The sequence below is a fragment of the Dasypus novemcinctus genome, chromosome 22, assembly GCF_030445035.2.
Source record: "Dasypus novemcinctus isolate mDasNov1 chromosome 22, mDasNov1.1.hap2, whole genome shotgun sequence".
Taxonomy (NCBI): Eukaryota; Metazoa; Chordata; class Mammalia; order Cingulata; family Dasypodidae; genus Dasypus; species Dasypus novemcinctus.
The window spans coordinates 65,470,473-65,488,585 of NC_080694.1; the positions used below are offsets into that span (position 1 = coordinate 65,470,473).

At 42.6% G+C, this 18,113-nt stretch overlaps 1 pseudogene; it reads left to right on the forward strand.

Moving 5' to 3' along the window:
• Nucleotides 1-15,731, forward strand: part of LOC101418303 (protein RUFY3 pseudogene) — a 29,599-nt pseudogene extending 13,868 nt beyond the window's left edge.
• Nucleotides 15,732-18,113: the final 2,382 nt, after the last annotated feature.

The window sequence follows — 18,113 nt, forward strand, 5'->3', positions numbered from 1 at the left end:
CAGCAAACCCATCCAACTTCTGCATCTTTCTTTGGATATCAGTCTGTAATTGGGCAACGAATGCTGCATTGACCATTGTTTGGCTCTCAGGAGCATCTGGGTGAAAGGGCATGTACACACAAAATGCTTCACACAATCTCTCATAGAATTGAGCAGGACTCTCATTCAGAGCCTGTAGAATTTGACTGGTCTTTGCCATACTCACTGCCTTGTGGCTCCCCACCTTGAATCCTTCAACTAAGACCCTGTGGAACATTTCTAGTTGGTTGAGCCCAGTGGCGCTATTTGGATCCCATAGGGAGTCCTCCTCTGGGAACTGCAGGTGGACATATTGACCACTGTCCAAAGTTCCCTCAGGTGAGTGCTCTCTAAGCCAGGTTACAGCTCCCTGAGTGACAGGCATTCTCTCTTCAAAGTTCAGTAAAGTCATTCTAAGTTGTTTACGATCAGTCCAGGTGGGTTTGTGGGTCTGTATGATGGACTGGAAAAGGTCTGTCATGGCCTGAGGCTTCTCCAAGAATGGTGGGGTCTGGCTTTTCCAATTAAAGGGGTCTGTTGTTGTAAAGGGCTGATAGATGAATGTCCAGTTTCCCCGCTGAACCTGGCCACCTGCATCATAAAAAATTGGGGTCTGGGCTTCATGGAAAGGTAGCTGGAAGGCAGCCTTTCTCTCTGCTCCCTCTGCCCCCCAGGGCTCCCCATGGTAGAAGTCGAAGGCTCTCAGCATCTCCTTCCTGACTGATGGGCAGAGCTGCAGCAGCGTTGCCAGGGGCAACTGGCTGTAAAAGCAGCTTGTCTGCATTTTCCCTTGTGTAAGGTACCAAAGACCACTGCGAAGATGGTAAAAGCTGCTGTGGGGATGGCGTAGGGCTCTCAGGTGCAGATGGTGATAAAGGCAACTGCGGGGATGGTATAGGTGCCCTCTCTGATGGCGATAAAAATGGAAGTGGGGATGGTGTGGGCGTCACACTTCTCTGTGTGGATGATAATGGGGCACTGCTTAGGGAGACTAGCTCATTTTCATTCCTTAGTACTGCCGGGGTGGGAGTCATCACATAAGGCGGCAGACATTCATGTTCATATGACCCTTCTAAAATAGGCGGATTGGCACTGGAAATGGCGCACACTTTCTCTGGGCCCTTTGCACGATGATTGTTTGGTCTGGTCCCTGGGACAGCATTCCTCAGTTTCTGTATTAAGCAAATTCTAGCTTCCTTAGTCACCCACTTCCCTAACCACGGTGGGTTTTGGCTCACAGCATTTTCCCAAGCATTGATGTAGGGGAGTTGGCCTGGATGCCCTGGATTTCCAGTTATTGCATCGTGGATTTTATGTATGATCCAGGGATTCAAAGTGCCCTCCTGGGGCCAGCCCACCCCAAAAGTCGGCCATTCTAATTCACAAAGCATCCTAAGCTTTCCTGGCTGGAACCTTATGCTGTACACATCTTCATGGAATGCACTGGGGAAGTTTTTCATCATACAGCCTAATGGGGTTTTACTGTGTGTGTTTCCCATTTCCACCCTGTGCCAACAGTGCACAACAGTCATTCAAGCTTTATGCTTTGTCCATTTCCAGACACGTCCCTCGCGGGAGCTTTCGGCGCTTCTTAAACATAGTGGATCAGTATAAGCTCCCGATTTGGAAGAGGGTCCCTTTGCAGGGACCCCCCAGATCATCCTTGATCATATGAGGTCACCATGGAACCGCGGATCAGGACTCCACACTTGCCCCACAGAAATGATTTTCTGCATCTCACTCAGTTGCCACAAGCACACGCATACAACCACCCCCCTTTCCTTTCCTCAGAACTGGAGAGGAGATGGCTTCCATCTGTATTCTCAGGAGTCCTAGGGCCTCCCCTTTGAGAGTTGATCAGGCTCCCTCCTAATTTTAGAATTAGGCGTTTCCTGCACTATGCCCCCAGGGATCTTACCAGTCCGATGTGCTGAGCTCCTTGCTTTGTTCTAGGGTCTCTCAAACCCTCTGGTGTCTCCAGTTCATCTGGAAGGGCTCCAGCAAAGACCACAACCTCTTTCTGGACTCAAATGGGGTGTCCAGGGGCACCCAGGCCTGAGTTTTGCCTGGGCCCTCCTGGCCTCCTTGGAGATGTCTGGGAGGGACAAACAACTGTTGCCGCCTCGGACCTTCTCAGCGCAATCCCGCACAAGCCCCCAGAAATGTTGTAGAGAAGTCAGGTTTATGCAGTATTGAAGGTCAGGACTCAAGAACTCTGAGAAGGAAGTTGATTTATTTTGACCAGCCAGACTGAGTGGACTCCTGTCCTAATAAAAACTGAGCCCCGAATAGAAGTTTGGGTTCCCTTTTATACAGAAAAGATATAAATGTTGGGAGTTAAATTGTGCCCATTTGAAAGAAAATGGCTTTCCTTGTTATGTGTTTGAGTACTAGATAGGTTTTCAATTAAATTACCCCCCACATTTCAGGTGAGCTTGAATTAGCAGCATCATTTGGCCACCTATTTCCAAGAGTGGACCCCGACAGTGTCAGCAGCACCCCAGTACAAACGTGAACCTCACACACTTCATGCTACACAAAATGACCCCCTTTGCTCAACAGCCTTTACATGTGGCTTGCTTCATTTTTTTTGGTCTTTATTTATTTTGTTATTACATTAAAAAAATATGAGGTCCCCATATACCCCCATCTTCCCACTCCTCCCCCCATAACAACAACCTCCTCCAACATCATGAGACATTCATTGCACTTGGTGAATACATTTCTGAGCACTGCTGCACCTCCACTATTAACAAACTCTGTGCTACTGGGCTTTTGTGCCCAACCACCTCCCCTTTAACACCAATTTCTGGAGTGAAGAAGCCAAATGGGAGCTGTTATCTCATACAGGACTGTTACTAGATTCTGTTTAGGTTCTTGGCTATGCCTCAGAAATGAATTTCAAGAGCACATCGGGTGAGTTAGGTCAGTAATTTTTTTCAGGTAGGGAGGGAAGAGAAATGGGAGAAAATAACAGATCAGAGGTCCCAGGTAGAGAGGAAGGGGATTGAAAAGTGATAAAGTGGGCTGATTTACAGACTACAGTTTCCCATATAGATTATAAAGCCCCAAGATTTACTTGCACGGCCACATGGCAGAGGAAAAATGGTGAGAGTAGTGTGCAGAGGGCAGGACAGAAGTCCATGGGCAAGAGCAAGGGGAGAGAACTTAGGCCTGGTGTCTGCCTTTTTGAACTCTTGACTATCCCATCCCTTTGCTAATGGCAGGGGAGAAGTTCCAGCTATTAACCATTTTGATTGCTTATTTCTCCCATCAATCTCCCAGGAGATTCCAATGAGAAAAAGTCCTTGGGGAATAGTTGGGGCTTCTCCTGGCTTCTGGAGAAGTCTTCTCCAGAGGGTCAGAATCTTGGGGAGTGTCTTTCAGCTGCCATCTTGGGGGTTATTGATAACCACATGGATTTCTTGCCAGGTTCCAGATCCATCTATTGATTCTCTATCTTTCTATCCTGCTTCAGGACCTTGAGCCATCAGTGAAGACACACAGTCTATCATTGTTTTACTAACCAATTCACACAGCCTCTTGTCCCACATATGCTGGCACACTACACACTACACCTTAACTGGTCTTAAGGAAGGCTTCTTCCCTATATCCTTAGCAGAAACTTCCCAGACACTTTTGTGAATGGACTCTGAGGACCCCTTAAAACCCCAACAGTTGATGTGGATGGTCCTTCCCCAGGGCTTTAGAGACAGTCCTCACATTTTTGGAAAGGCTCTCCACCCAGACCTCTCTGACCTCCAGATTCCCTCCATGCCCTCTTTCAATATGTCGATGACTCACTCCTCTGCAGCCCCTCCTTACTAACCTCCATAACTCACACTCTCACTCTGCTTACCTTTCTCAGGGAAAAGGAATAGTGCATCTCCCCAAGCAAAGGCCAATGTCTCAGAACTGAAGTAACCTCTCTAGGACTCCATCTCTCTCCATCACATAAACATCTAACCACAATTTGAATCCAACTCATCAGGGACCATCCCCTCTCACATTCCAAGGTTCATCTCATTTCTTTTTTAGGGCTAGTTGACTTTTTCTGTCTCTGGATTCCAAACTTTGGGCCTATATTTAAATGTCTGCCAAGCTGCTCCTGGCACCTGTGTGAGCCCCTCATTGCCCTCTACCACTCAAGTCCATCTTCAATGAACTTAAGGAAGCCTCACTGACTGTGCTGCTCTAGCCTTCCCTATCTCAGCTGAGCCCTTCTCCCTCCATGTTGATACCCGACAGGGACATGCACTAGGAATCCTAACACAACCAATGGCCCCAATAATTAATTCATTGTTTCTTCCCCAGGCAGTTAGATCCTGTAATGTTTGGCTGGCCTACTTGCCTCAAAACTCTCATTGCTGCCTCCATTCTGGTGCGAGAAAGCCGTAAACAATCTCTGATAAGTCATCTTGATGTTTTTCCTCATTCCTTACCACCTTTCTTAACTCACAAAGCCACTGCATCTGTCTCCTTTGCCCACCACCAAACCCTTCACGCAACCCTTCTACAAAAGAAAACCCCAGAGTCTCCCTAAAAACTATCCTCCTCTCAACCCTTCTACAAAGCCCCACAGTGTCCCTGTACCACTGTCCTCCTCTCAACCCTTCTATAGAGCCCCGGAGTCTCCCTTCACTGCTGTCCTCTCAACCCTGCCACCTCCTTCTCACTGAACCCAATCACCCCCAGAAGGGCCTCATGCTAATTCCATAAGTGACTGTGGTGAAGTGCTTGATCTCCTTGCCAAACTCCTTCCTGATATTCTAGATTCCCGTCTTCCTAATCCTACTCATACATGGTTTGTTCATGGCAGTTCTATGAATCTTAGCACCACCACTCAGGCCAGATATGCTGTTGTTACCTTAAGTGAGCTTGTTGAGTCAAGTCCCCTCTCCCCAGTACAACTTCACAAGCTGAGCCACAACCCTCCCCAGAGCACTGGTCAGAGGCAGTGGCATGGCCTAGACAGACATTCACCATGACTCCAAACATGCACATCACATCCTACACTCACATGCCCCCATCTAGCAGAGGGAGGATTCCTGACTTCTGGCAGATCCTCCATCGTGAAAAAAATCTCATCTACAATCACTCAAATTGGCATCACTTCCAACCAATCTCCTCTAATTCACTGCAAAAGGCACCAAAAATGGAATTCCCTCATATCTGTTGGCAATAACCAAGCTGATGCTGAAGCCAGAGCACAGTCAACTCAACCCCACCCAGGTTCCCACTCCACCATCACACCCTTTCTTTAGCTCTTCCATATCCTCCCCCCTTACACACCCAAGGAAACCTAAAAGTTGCCCCTTGAAGGAGCAAAGCAATTTGAGGGGTGGTTTGTGAAGGATAGAAAGATTCTTTTACTTGAATAAAAACCCACGGCATTCTCACTTCCCTGCACAACCAGTACCACATAGGAACAAGCTGCTTTCATAGCTCTTATCTAACTCTACACTGCCATGAACTCTAAAACATTTAAAAGAAATTTTCAAAAGCTGCTCTATTAATCAACAAACTAATATCCAAGGAGACTCTACACCTCTCTCTTTCACAGCCCACCAATTTAGAGGCTCTAAGCCAGGACAAGGCTGGCAACTAGACTTTACCCATGTGCCACCTGTAAGGAAGTTAAATACCTCTTGGTCTTTGTAGACATCTCTTCTGGATGTGTTGAAGCATTTCCATCACCCCTGAGCAGGCTGATGTTATAATTAACATCCTGTTAACTGCTGCAGGAATGAAAGACTCAGACACTAAAACTCATATGCAGGGAGGATCCATCTGCTTTATTTCTCTTGCTTACATATCATATATTTTTGGATTTGGTCAAGGGCAGTGGTTAAAGTTAAATTTTCAAGGATGTTTTGTCTTGGAACAAGAAACCTTGTCCCCAGACTCACATCCTATCTGGCAGCAGAAATACAGGAAGAAGTTGTTTTCAAACTTCAAGCAAAAAGAGATAGCTTGTGCAGAGATAAAGAAAGACAGAGTTGTTTTTGCTTTGAAGCAAGAACAGATGAGCTTTTATAAATCATTTAACCATGCCTTTCCCAAGGTGGTGGAACTAATTCCCACAATTAACAGAAACAATTCCCAGATTTGGCCTACCCTCTTCTCTGCAGTCAGATAACAGGACAGCCTTCACCTATCAGATCATAGAAGGGGTTTGCAGTTCCTCAGGAATTACCTGGAAGTTACATATTCCTTGCAGATGTCAGTCCTCCAGAAAAATTGAACTTATGAATGGGATCCTAAGACAACACTTAACCAAATTCACAATGCAGGTTCAGACTCTATGGACTGAACGTCTGCCCTTAGCTCTCGTGAGAATTCAAACCCTTCCTCAAAAACCACACTTCCTAAGACCCTTTGAAATCATATATGGATGCCCTTTCACCCTTACCTATATACCCAGAATCATTAGATTTTGAAAATAATATAGTCAGCCTGACACAAATGCATTCATTCCTGCATCACCTAACTAACTCCACTCTTCTGCACTGGAACCCTCTGCCCCTCATTGCCTGTTCTTCCAGGTGACTGGATGTACCTAAAAGCCTTACACTCCAGCCTTTAACTCCAAAGTGGACAGGTCCTTTTCTTGCTCTCCTAACCACTCCTACTGCAGCAAAACTTTTAAACTTTCCATCCTGGATACACTTTTCCAGATTAAATCCTACTCCTCTGCCTTCTGATGACAGATAATTACAAGATCCTGAAGTTCAAGATATCTACACCTGTGAACCTCTTGGAGACCTATGCTTGAAACTCACAAGAAACTGAGGAGACAATGTTCCAATTACCACCAACCTCATTTCCCTCTAATCTCTCTCCCTTTCTTTCCTGCAGTCTTACCTACACTTAAATCTGAAGGTACCAAATCATAATTTGTTGCTCAAGGCCACCATGATTTTGTATTGTTCTGTCCTCACACTTGACTGACTTTGTCACCCCCTCTTCCCTTTCACTCGAGCAATACCTTGACACCACTCATCACAAGATCTTTCTGATTTTTACCCTGAAGAAATCCTCTTCTTCTGTGCCACCCTCTTCTTTTTCTTTACTGACTAAAGTCTCTCTATGATAAACAAACTATATTTTATCCTCCACTCTTCTTTGTACTAACCTCTCAAAAAAAAACCCTTATCATCCTCTTACAGACAACATCCAAACCTTAGCACATGCAAGTAAGCATTCTGACTGCTGGATATGCGCTGAGCATGCCCACATTGAAGCTACTTCCTTACTCGCCTTTCCTCTAAACCCAGAAACTCTCCTGGGTGTCCACCCACAATACACTGGCTTTTGATTACAATGGATTACAGACTGCCCCCCCCCCCAATTTGAACAGGGTATGAAGAAATACTTACTCTGCATCAGGCCTTAAACATCTCTCATTAAGGGGAAAATTAAAATTCTATTGGTAGGGTCACAGTCCTATGGGCAGACCTTTTTTATGCTTTAAACATATCCACCTGACCTTAAGCAACTACTTTAAGACATGTACCCACTACATCTTGTAATCATACTCTGTTCTTTTAACACTACCATACTGCACTGGCAGGTAGATTTGAAAGTGCCAACAAGCATCTTAATTCGACCCTACTTTGGAATGACTCAGGCATTAATCAAACACTGCACACAAAAGTAAGCAATAAAAATTATAGTGAAAATGTACTGTGCTTCAATAGCTCTTTTTAAATTAAAGTTACTAGTACACAGGGAATGTTACATTAAAGAAACATAAAAAAAAGAACATAAGAGGTTCCCATATAACCTATTCTCCACTGCCCTCAATAGGTCTTATAGACAAACCGAGTTATTTGGAGTAGGAACATGATCAGGAAATTTATACAATTTAACCAAGTTAAAACCTAGAAAAAAACTCAAAATTTTCTTAACTTCTGTTTTCCAAAATCTCCTCTGTCAGACTAACCTAACATACAATATGTCGGAAACCCACTACTCTTCTTTAAGTGTTAATATAGTATATAGTGGAAATCAAATACCCAACACTCCCAGGTGCTGGTATTATTTTATTTCCTCAGATCCCTCAATGGCACTAATGCTTCTGAGCACAGGTTTCTATTTTCTGTGTGATAACACTGCATACCTAACACTCCCTACTCAGGCTGTACTCAGTTTCCCCACCCATTGCTGTAGTGTATAATGTCATACCCTCTGCTCTCCAAGGGCAGGCTGAAGTCTATTCCTCAGATCCCCTCCATTGGTAGAGCTTCCTAATAAACTTCCTGCCTGCAATCATCACCCTCTGTGTCCCAGTGAGCACCGTTTCCATTACAGCATTGAAAGGAGTAGACACAATTATGACTGGATGTTGAAAAGAGACTGGAGAGACAGATCCATATGAGACAAGAGATGTACTTGGCTGTGAAGATGCTGGAGAAGGATGTCTGAGGAGAAGGTGCCTTGGTGTCTCCATGGCAGCAGCTGGATGCTCTCAGGGCTCTCAAGCACGACCTTCCTTTTAAGCTTCAGAGTTCAGAAATAGGAGGAAAGCAGAAACGTGAACTAAGCAATCATTTAGAAGAAATGACTAATCAGACGGCTGCTACCATTAAATGACTTAAACAAAGATGGCCCCAGCTGGACAAGGCCACAAGTCTGCTGAGCTGGACAACCAACTCTCCTGAGAAAAAAAATGGCAAAACTGAAGGGAGAAATAGACATCTTGAGAATAATAGTTGGAGATTTCAGCACACCATTCACATCATTAGACAAACAATTAGACAGTAGATCAACAAGAAAACAGAGAACTTTAATGATATGGTAAAGAGACCCAAAAGACATATACAGAATGTTGCATCCCAAATCAGTGGGTTATAAGTTCTTTTCAAGTGTTCATGGAACTTTCTCCAAGATAGATAACATGTTAGGTCACAAGGCAGGTCTCAATAAATATAAGATGATATAAATTACACAAAGTACCTTCTCAGATGATAATGGAATGAAACTGAAATCAGTAGTATATGGGAAAGGAGAAACACAATCCTAAACAATTAGTGAGACAAAGAAAAAATTGTAAGTGAAATTAGTAAATATATTGAGACAAATGAAAAGGAGAACACAACTTCCTACAATGCATCGATACAGTGAAGGCAAAGTAGAGAGGGAAATTTGTAGCCCTAAATGCCTATAGGAAAAAAAAGAAAGAGCTAAAATCAAAGATATAACTAAATTAATGGAGAAACTAGAAAAAGAACAGTAAATTAATTCCAAAGCAAACATAAGGTAAGAAATAATAAAGATTATAGTAGAAACAAATGAAATTGAGAGCAAAAACACAATAGAGAAAATCAACAAAACCAAAAGCTTGCTCTTTGAGAAGATCAATAACATTCACAAATCCCTAGCTAGACTAACAATGGAAAAAGAGAGAAGCAAATAATTAAAATCAGAAATGCAAAGAGGGATGTTACTGCTAACCTCACAGAAATGAAAAGGATAATATGAGGATATTATTAGAAATTGTATGCCAACAAACTGGACAACCCAGATGAAATGGACAAATTCCTAGAAATGCACAAACAACCTAACCTGACACTACAAGAAGTACAAGAACATAACAAACCAATCACATTTACAGAGGTTGGATCAGTCATCAAAACATCCCAGCAAAGATAAGTACAGGAACAGATGACTTCACAGGTGAATTCCACCAAGCATTTGAGGTGAATTACCACTAATCCTGTTTAAACACTTCCAAAAAACTGAAGAGGAGGGAAAATTACAGAACACATTTTATGAAGCCAACATCAATCTAACACCAAAAAAACACACAAAGATTTTACAAGAAAAGAAAATGACAGAGCAATCTATAATGAACATAGATGCAAAAATTCTATGTCAGGGTGGTTCAACACAAGAAAATCAATGAATGTAATACACTACATTAACAAATCAAAAGGAAAAAACATATGATCACCTCAATTGATGCAGAAAAGGCATTTGAAAAATCCAGCATTCTTTCTTGATAAAAATGCTTCAAAAGACAGGTATTGTGGTGTCCATTGGGTCCCAGGGCCTGGCTCCCCATTCCTAAGGGAAACTGAGCCCAGAGTATGCAGCCTCCTGCATGCCCCAGGACACAAATTAAACATAAGAAACTTCACAAAGCAACAATGTACAGATGGTATTGTAGACTGTAATTTTCCCAGGCTGTATAATTCTTTCCCATAATATCAACAGACCCCATTTATGTAACTCTGTTATGAAATGTCTTTATTTGGAGACCCTATATATTGTACTTTATTTTCCCACCCTCTTTACAGAGTGCTAACTTCATTCTCTGAACTACTACCTTTGAAGACCCTCTCTTATCTGTAAGCCCCAATAAATAAAGCTTATGTCTAATACTGTACAAGGTGTATCTTTGGTTTGGTGACCAATTTGACCCATGCTTGTTAGGAGTTGTGTTGAAAATGTTATACAAGGAAATTTCCTCAACATTATAGAGGGCATCAATGAAAATCCCACAATCAACATCATACTCCATTGGGAAAGTTTGGAAGTGTTCCCTCTAAGATTGTGAACAAGACGAGGCTGTCCACTGTGACTACTGTTTATTCAACATTGTTCTAAAAGTTCTAGCTAGAGCGATTAGACAAGAAAAAGAAATAAAAGACATCCAAATTGGAAAGGAGGAAGTAGAACTCTCACTATTTGCAGATGACATGATCTTATATTTAGAAAATACCGAAATATCTACAACAAAGATGCTTATGCTAATGAATGAGTTCAACAAAGTGACAGGATACAAGATCAACATGAAAAATCGGTAGCATTTCAATGCATTAGTAATGATTAAGCTATTTACAAAGCAAAAGAAGACTCAAATATCTAGGAAGTAATTTCACCAGGAATATAAATGATGTGTTTCAGAAAACTACAAAACAATGCTAAAAGAAATCAAAGAAAACCAAAACAAATGGAAAGACATTCCATGTTCATGGATTAGAAGAATAAATATCATGTAAATGCCAATCCTACACAAACTGATTTTTAGATTCAATGCAATACCAATGAAAATTCAAAACTCTACTTTACAAATATAGAAAAGGTAATTACCAAACTCCTTTGGAAGAGAAAGTGCACCCAAATAGCCAAAAGCATTCTTAAAAGAGGAACAAAATGAGAGGGATTTCACTGCCTGACCGTGAATCATATTACAAAGTGACAGTGGTCAAAATTGCATGATACTGGCATAAAGACAGACACATCAATCAGTGGAATATAATTGAGGGTCCAGAAATAAACTCTCACCTTTACAGCCAACTGGTTCTGACAAACCTACCAAGCCCATTTTAACAGGAAGAAACAATCTCTTCAGCAAATGGTGCTGTGAGAACTAGATATCTATAGCCAAAAGAATGAAAGAGGACTTCTACCTCACTCTCTCTACAAGAATCAACTCCAAATGGATCAAAGATCTAAGTATAAAAGCCAGGGCCATGAAAGTAGTATATAGAACAAAATGTAGGGAAATATCTTCAAAGATCTTGTGGTAGGTTGTCTCTGGGACCTTTCGCCCAAGCACATGCAACAACAACAACAAAGATAAATTCAACCTCCTCAAAATTAAACACTTTTGCAACTCACAGGACTTTGTCAAAAGGGTGAAAAGACAGTTGACTCAATGGGAGAAAGTATTAGGAAATTACATATCCCATATGGGTTTAATATCGATGATAGGGAAGCAGATGAGGCTCAGGTGACTGGCTCCCATCTACCATATAGGAGGTCCAGAGTTCGATTTCTCAGGCCTCCTGGTGAAAGCAAGCTGGCCCACACAGCAAGCTGACCAGAACAAAGTCTGGACTGAGGGGATAGCTGGCCCATGGAGAGATTTGGCTTACACAGAGTGCTGGCCTAGAGTGCTGGCCCATGCAGGAGTGCTGGCCCACATGGAGAGCTGGCATGGCAAGATGATGCAAGAAAAAGAGACACAGTGGAGAGACAGTAAGAGATGCAGCAGACGAGGTAGCTGAAGTGGTACATGAGAATCATCACCACTGTGCCACTCTGGATGGTCCCAGGATTGGTTCCCAGTGCCCCCTAAAGGGAGAGCAAGCAGACACAGAAGAAAACTCAGTGAATGCACACAGATAACAGACAGTGAGTCCAAAACAATGAGGGTGGTGGGGAATAAATAAATAAATCTTTTTAAAAATCCATGATATAAAGAGATATTACAACCCAACAATAAAAACACAAAGAACCAATTAAAAAATGGGCAAGGTGCCATTCACCTGCAGTCCATGCTTCAGGCTGTGTATGTTTCTCATTTTCTTCTTTCTTAATAGACTCTTTATTCCCTTGCTTACCCTAAAACAAACAAACAAAAAGCAAAAGATATGAATAGACATTTGCCCAAAGAAGAAATACAAATGGCAAAAAAAAAAAACCATGAAAAATGTTCAATATCACTAATGATTAGGGAAATGGAAATCACAGCTACAATGAGATATCATTTCGTACCTATCAGAATGTCCACTGTTAAAAATAGAGAGAATGACAAGTATTGGAGAGGATGTGGAGAGATAGGAACACTTATTCACTGTTAGTGAGAATGCGGAATAGTACAGCCATGTGGAGGAGTGTTTGGCAGTTCCTACAGAAGGTGCATATAGATTTGCCACATGACCCTACAATACCACTACTGGGTATATCCAGATGAACTGAGAAAGGGGACACAATTAGATATCCACACACTGATGTTCATGGCGGCATTATTCATGACTGCCAAAAGTAGAAACAACCCAGGTGTCCATCAACCGATGAATGGATAAGCAAAGAGTGGTGTATTCACATGATGGGATATTATGAAGCAGTCAGAAGAAATGAAGTTCTGAACATATGACAACATGGATGATCCTAGAGGACATTACATTGAGTGAAGCAAATCAGAAACAAAAGGACAAATACTGTATGATTGCATTACTATGAACTAAATACATTGTGTTATATATTGTATGATTCCATTTATATAAAATGTAAATATAAATCAGTCAATAAAAATTTAAAAAAAAAAACATTCCTTTTATGTGATGACATTGGCCTGCTTTTCTAGATGTTGAAAAGAAGTCAATTATGTTTTAGGAATTATGCTATACCTCCCACCTCAGAAGAAGATCAAAAATCACGGTTGTATCAGGCAATAAAACACTCCATGATACTGTTTGTCAAATCAAAGAAAAGGCAAAGCTTCCAAGTTGAGAAGGTCTAAGTGGTCTAATGGATAAAGTGTGTGATTCCTTTTTCCTCTACAGTCAATGTCCCTACTCTGGTATTGATTCACCCTTTATATCAAATATCCTTCTACAATTTAATGTAGTTCTGATGTTGGAGTCTTGTAGAATATTTTCTCCTGACACAGTGTTCAAGAATTGTCACTGGAAAGTAGACACTCTGAAAGTGAAACTGCTATTTTAAAAGAAGACAGAATTGTTTACCCTGTAACAACAACTAAAATGACCTATTTTCCCCATAGAAAATTTTCAAGAAAGGAGTTGATTAAAGGGGGAAAAAGGGGGGTATTCAGATCAGGGTCTTGATGACTTCTTTGTCCTTTTTCTACTTGCTTTCATTTTCAGTATTCTAGGTCCTTTTGTAAATGTTTGAGGAAATCATTCATACAGAAATGCTTATTTCTGTGCTTTCCTGAATCCTAAAGCATAAAGAACTGGAAATTTAAGGCTTCTCTGGTTTATGGCCTCTCACTCCATACCTCAGGAACCCACTCTTAAAATCCACATGCCCCTCTTCTGAGAATATCATGGAACTGTAACTGAGGGGCAGGCATACCTAGAGGCAGAATCCACTACAACAACATAAAATACTTATACTAATACCTATGCATGCTAAAGTCTTTTAATTTTTTTTCAAGATTTATTTATTTATTTCTCTCCCCTCCCCCCCTCCCCCAGTCCCAGTTGTCTGTTCTCTGTGTCTATTTGCTGCGTGTTGTTTGTCCACTTCTGTTGTTGTCAGCGGCACGGGAATCTGTGTTTCTTTTTGTTGCATCATCTTGTTGATGTCAGCACTCCGTGTGGGCAGGCTCTACTTTCTTTCACACTGGGCAGCTCTCCTTATGCAGTGCACTCCTTGTGCGTGGGGCTCCCCTATGCAGGGACACCCCTGCATGGCAGGGCACTCCTTGTGCACGTCAGCACTGCACATGAGCCAGCTCCATATGGGTCAAGGAGGCCCGGGGTTTGAACCTTGGACCTCCCATGTGGTAGACGGATGCCCTAACCACTGGGCCAAGTCTGCTTCCCTATGCATGTTAATGTCAAGAGGAAAATTAGTAAAGTATATCCACAACCCCTATTCTGTTAGGTTAAAAAGGATTATTATCTAAGGCATTTCTACCAAAAAAATAGAAGCAATATGATAACAAGCAGAAGGGAATGAATACCTGAAATGGGCAACTGAAGTGGCTACAGCTCATAACCAGATCAACTACTGGATGTGTGGACAGTTGCCAATTTCCACAGTGATGAAATGCCTTGGATAATAAAGAAGTTCTTTTAACATAGGTCTTTCCACATTTCCTGTGATTAAAAACACTCCATAAGACATACATTTCACAAAAGCAGATATGAACACGTGCAACTGCAGTAGTATCCTGGAATTTCTTACCCCACATTTCTTAGGTTTTTAAATTTTGAATAAAATAGGCACTCTGTCAGTTAACACCCAGGGAAGACCTCAATGGAAGAAACAATCAAAGAAAATGTGATATATGTATAGACACACACACACACAAACACACACACACACCTTGCATGGATTGTAAAAGAGGTGAAATCTATATTTGAATACACACTTTTTGGGATTGGAATGCAACCGTAAAGATAGGGATAAGGAGATAATGCTGCTGAAGCCTAGGATCAAAGGAAGGACCTTCAGGGCTTCAGTCTAGAAGCTTCCAACTGAGCTTTTTCAGCAAAATTCATAGGTTCTTCAGATGATCTTCCAAAGCATTATTTAAGGTTTTCCTTAGCAAAGTTCTTGGGTTCCTTCATATTTGATTGTATTTTGTCTAACATCACCAACAAACTGACCCCAAACCATATGGCCTCCAGTGCCATCCAAGTGTGAAAATAGGATACAATTTTCCAGACAATAAGTGAGTTGTCAGACAATCGGGGAGGAAAAGGAGTGGAAGAAGCAAAACAGGAAGAAGGTTTTCCAATTGGTCACCTCCAGCATTTACATGACACAAACACTGCTCAGAAAACTAGCGAATAAAATGAATTATAGAGCCTCTTCCTCACCCCCCTATCTCTCTCCTTTAATTCCTTCTTTTTCTTGTCTGAAACGGCCACACGGCGGGGAACAGAGACCCATGGAGTAGAAACAGAAAAACATCAGGGAATGAATTTACCTCCACATGAGCATGCAAAAAGGAGAAGTAGAGAATTGTTGGGGATTGTGAAAAGCAAATGAACGTGTATGGTTTTGCGCCCTGTCAACAGGAAAAGTCACACAACCACTGAGCCACACTTCTCTCAAGATGGAAATGTCACGAAGACCCTCCTGGAAATATCAGCCATATTTCTGAGGAGGTGCACCGAAGACATCATATTTGACCAGAGAGAAAGTCCACTGTCATACACCCACAAGTTCTTAAACCTGTGAACTGTATCCTCTTGACATGTTGCCCTGTAGAGAGATCATAGATCAGATGATAGCCCCTCTGCTCCTAAAATAGTCCACCCCATTAGCCTGCTCCAAGGTTTGCTCCCAGCACGATACCTGGGGCATTTTCCACAAGCACCTGGAAGGATCTCCAGATGCAGCTTTTCTTGTGTCATCAACCTTTTCCTCTCTACCTTTTTTTCTTCCCTCTCCTTATAAAATATTTTGAGCCACACACTTAGAAAACAAGATGAGTCACAGTCTGGGACAAGATGTTTCAATACTTATATTTGACAAAGGATCCTTATCTGTAATAGGTGAAAAATTCCTACAGAAAACTGTGAAAAAAACGTTAAAAATTCAATAAGGAAGAGCAAAGAGCAAACAAGCATTTCACAAAAGAGGATGCCCACCCCTTTCTGGCTTTCAGCCCACAACAGAGATGGTGAAGGCCTCAGGTTATATGGACCATTTAAATCAAGGATATCATGGATATCAGACCTATCCACACAGTTCATATCAACAATAGGAATGACAAATTAAAAAGAAATTGTTGAGAACCTGTGGGCCCTGTTTCCCAAGCTCGACCGTGTGGTAGACACTGTAGTTTTAAAGACCGTGAAGATGAGGGCAGCTTTGGGTATATTTAAGGAGCTGGTCTCTTCCACAGATGTCTTCAAACAGTTGCAAGGATTTCAATTTTATGGTAAACTAATGCCAGTGCAGAATGCAAAAACAGATTTTATGTAATATCTCAAATGCATAGCTTGTTTGCTAACAAGGAAAAGAAAAAAGAAAAAACCAAAACTGTGGAACAGACTGCAACACCTGCAAAGAAAAGCCTGGTCAGGGAAGTCTGAATTCAACTAACACCCAAGGAAATATGTCACGAACCCTAACCCTCTGGTTTCTGACCCTCCAAAAGATATTTTATTCCTCAACTTACCAAAAGAAACTAATGAGGTGATCTTACCTGTGATGTTACATCAGTTCATCTTGGAAGTCCGTTGGTACCTGGAAGACATGGCTTTCTGCCTTTACCCAAAATCTGGTGTGACCATGAAATCGGATTTACGGTATCTGATGATTTCTTTCCAAAACTCTTTAGATCCTCGCAGATTCTCTCAGCCCCGCCAGGTCCCAGCATTCATCTCCTTTCCATTCCCCAGCTGCGCAGCTCGCCTCCACTCGATCCTGACTCAGCCTGTGCCGGGGATATGCTGCGCAGGGTACAGGGGCGGAAAGAAATCAGAAAGTGACACGGTAAATAAAAATATGGCTACAGGAGAATCTCAATACAGAGCGTCAAACGAGGGGAAGCTGGACCTGGAGTGCGCTGAACTTCACTCAAGAACAGAAGGAGGTAGGGGGAGGGAGAAGCGCCTGTTGACAGAGGAGGACAGAGGCGGGTGGAGAGGACAGAAGAGGAGAAGTGAGCGAGGAGGAGGGCACGACAGCGTCCTCAGGAAGGTTAGGGTTTGAACGCGCGTGTCCAGGCTCTTCCTCCTAAGGGAAGGAGGATTGCCCCAGAAAAGGATCCAGCTCGTTTTGCCCAAGACAGTCTTGACTCCAAGAGCGCCTCGTCGTTCCCCTGGCGGCTAAACACATTGCAGGACACTTTGCGGGGAGCGGAGGGGGTGTTTTTGTTTCCGGTTTAGGAGCTGCTGGCCTTGGGGGCTTCCGAGGGAGCTGAGAGTGTTTCCCGATTTCCCCAGTTGGACGTAGTGGGGGGAGTTGCGCTGAGAGTAGAGGCGTGATCCTTCCGCAGGTCTGTGCCTGAGCGCTGCGGGAAGGGCTGTCCTCTTAGGTGTTTTGAAATGCCAAGCAGCTCAGATTGCTGGAACCTCATATTTATATCTGTCAGAAGTCTGTCGAAACCCAAATTTCTCCTGAAGAAACTCTTCCTGACATTTACAGTGGGCTCCTGTACACTCTGCTCTCCTTCCTCCAGGCTCAGAGGAGTCTGAAGGGGGCTGTGGCCGTGGACAGCGGGGTCGCCACGCAGCGATGGCGCGTGGAGCACCTGCTCCTCCACCAGTAAAAGCGCAGTCAGGGGAGGTGGGCCCCTCACAAGTCAAGTGAGTGCCTTCCAAATGGGCTTTAGGGACGGCCTGTGAGCACTGGTAGAAGGTGACAGAGATTTGGAGTGGAAGAAAAAGCAGACATCCATTATGGAAAGCTTCCAGCTGTCGGGTCTGTAGATGAAGAAGGAGGCTGGCTTCTCTGATTTTTGCATTTTTAGGCACTTGGCAGATTTATTATTTGTTTTCATGAAATGGAGATGAAAATAAAAGCAGATTTCAAAAAACCATGTGGTAAACTATTCTTACAGGTGTCCTGTAGATTTTGGCTAACACTGTGATACCAGAATCTGAAATAGTGCAGAGTCTGATCAGGAGATATGGACTGTTCAGTAGTTTAGG